Raw genomic sequence first — 2,636 nt, 5'->3', positions numbered from 1 at the left:
AAGAAGGCAAGAATTATGGGAGACATTCATTTCCCTTCTTCCTCTCCCGTTTGAATTGTAAAGAAACTTTGTAGAAAAACAATCGAAAAGTCATATATGCCACATCGAACAACGTGCGCCATACATTGGTCATTGATTACTGTAGATTAGAATACTTACAATGTGCAAACAGGCCCGTCGGCCCAGCAAATCCACACCGACCCGCCCGAGCCCTAGTGCATTCCTCTCCTTTGATCCCGTCAATTTAGCACGGCCATTTCAACTAACCGGTACATTTTTGGACTGTGGGAGAAAACCAGAGCAAGCGCACGCAGCCACGGGGAGAATGTGCAAACTCCACACATTCAGTTGCTTGAGGCGGGAATTGACCCAGACTCTGTGGCATTGTGAAACAGCAGCGCTCACGATGGTATCAGCGTGAGATGGGACTTATTTGCTGTCTTTAATTGGGAAAAATCTGTCATTGTGAGCATCTGGAAAGACCAGTTCCTTCGCCAGAAAAAGAAATGAATATGTCATTAACCTTTGATTGTTTCATGTCCAAGAATACTCAGATCAATAGCTCCCTTGATTACCTCTGCTGGTCATGTTCGCAAAGAGATCTAGCAAATTGCCAAGTGTGATTTTTCCTTTCAATAAATAATTTTGACTCAATTTGGCTGCAAATATCTTTTCCTAACTTTGTGCTTTTCTTCTTTTACATTGGTGTCTCGCACCTTACAAATGACAGCAAAGGTATGAAAGGAGATGGAAGCATTGAACTCATCAAGACAGCGGCAGCTTTCAATGTGATCGCGGCTGATTTGGTCAATGCTCAACGCTGTAGCACTGTCTGTGGTCATGGCTGAGTGGTTAAGGCGATGGATTCGAAATCTATTGGCGTTTCCCCACGTAGGTTCGAATCCTGCTGACTCCGTTATGATTCCTATTTTGCTGGAGCAGTTCCAACTACAGAAAGCTTGCTTTGCAAACCAGGCCTGTAATCTGATTAGACTTGGGAAACTGGAGTTCTTCATCAGAAATGTTCCATATTTAAAACATTATCTCTGTTTCTCTTTCCAGATACACTGCCAGACACATCGGGTTTCGGCATTTGTTATTGAACGTCCTGAGCAGAAGTGCTGCTTTTCATGAGATTCCTTTAATCCCTTGTCCTCTGTTCTCTGACTCTGGTCATTAGCAACGCTTCCTCCTGCTCGTCAGAGTCCTCATTCCCCACCACTCCCTCTCCCATCATCACAAACAACCGCAGGAAATTGCCACTGAACCATCTTTGTTCCAAAGTGAAACTCACCAGCCTAGGAAATCTCTCCACCAAACTGGACTTCTCATCCCTGGACATGGTGCAAGCCAGAGGATTGTGAAGAGATACTGTGAAAATATTGTCAGTTGGCAGTTGGAAAAATGTTTAGGAAGCAAACCATATAATTTTGGCTCCAACTTTGGAAATCTTGAGAAACTCTTTGGGAAACGGAATCAGAGGAGAATGAAGGAGTGTGAACTGTCCGTCCGAGTAGAGGAAGGGACATTAACTCTGATGTTCTCGGCACAGGAACTGATCAGAGACATTGAAAAAATTCTCGCTCCCGTACGTGAGGAATACAAACTTCATCTGGACTCTGGGACAATGAAAAACTCTGGGACACTCAAAACAATATCCAAATATTGACTGGGATCACGACAGTACGAGTACTATAGATGGGTCAGTTTTTGTCCAGTGTGTGCAGGAGGGCTTCCTGACACATTATGTAGACATGCCTTCAAGGGAAGACGCCACTTTCGATTTAGTACTGGGTAACGAGCCTGGCCAGGTTTTAGATTTGGAAGTAGGTGAGCACTTTGGAGACAGCGATCACAATTCTCTCAGATTTACTTTCCTGATGGAAAGGGAGAGGTGTACTCCACGGAGCAAGAGATTCAGCTGGTGGAAGGGAAATCACGATGCAATGAGGTAAGATTTAGGAAGCGCAGAATGGGGTAGGAATCTGCAGGGGGTGAGCACATTAAAAATGTGGAGCTTATTCAAAGAGAAGCTCCTGTGTGTCCTAGATAAGTATGTCCTGTCAGGTAGGGAGGAAGATATAGAACGCGTGAGCAGTGGTTTACTAAGGAAGTGGAATCCCTGGTCAAGAAGTCTTATGTTGGGACAAAACGTGAACACTCAGTTAGAGCGCTCGAGGGTTCCACCGATATCAGGAAAGACCTAAAAAGAGAGCTTAGAAGACCCAGGAGGAGACGTGAGAAGTTGTTGGCAGATAGGATCAGGGTTAACCCGAAGGCTTTCCATAGGTATGTCAGCAATAAAAGAATGACGAGAGTTAAATTTGGGACAATCAAGGATAATAGTGGGAAGTTTTGTGTGTAGTCAGAGGAGATAGGGGAATCACTAAATAAATATTTTTCGACAGTGTTCGCTATAGATAATGAAAATGTTGGCGAGGAAGATACAGAGATACTTGTGTCTAGTGTAGTAGAGATTGAGTTTCACAAGGATTAGATGATAGAAATACTGAAGAGTGTGAAAACAGACAAGTCCCCTTGGCCGGATGGGATCTGTCCTAGGATCCTCTGGGAAGCAAGCGAAGAGATTGATGAGCCTTTGGAATTGATCGTCAAATCATCGTTTTCTACAGGAA

The 2,636-nt window shown here is 44.0% G+C and overlaps 1 non-coding gene across 1 annotated transcript; it reads left to right on the top strand.

The window, feature by feature from the left end:
* The first annotated feature begins 834 nt into the window (after nt 1–834).
* Nucleotides 835–916, top strand: trnas-cga (transfer RNA serine (anticodon CGA)). The gene has a single exon. It is a non-coding gene; the product is annotated as a tRNA-Ser (tRNA).
* The last annotated feature ends 1,720 nt before the right edge of the window (nt 917–2,636 follow it).

This window comes from Chiloscyllium punctatum, chromosome 27 (assembly GCF_047496795.1).
Source record: "Chiloscyllium punctatum isolate Juve2018m chromosome 27, sChiPun1.3, whole genome shotgun sequence".
NCBI classification, from domain to species: Eukaryota; Metazoa; Chordata; class Chondrichthyes; order Orectolobiformes; family Hemiscylliidae; genus Chiloscyllium; species Chiloscyllium punctatum.
The sequence above is the reverse complement of the archived record's forward strand: the minus strand, read 5'-3'. Positions and strand labels throughout refer to the sequence as shown.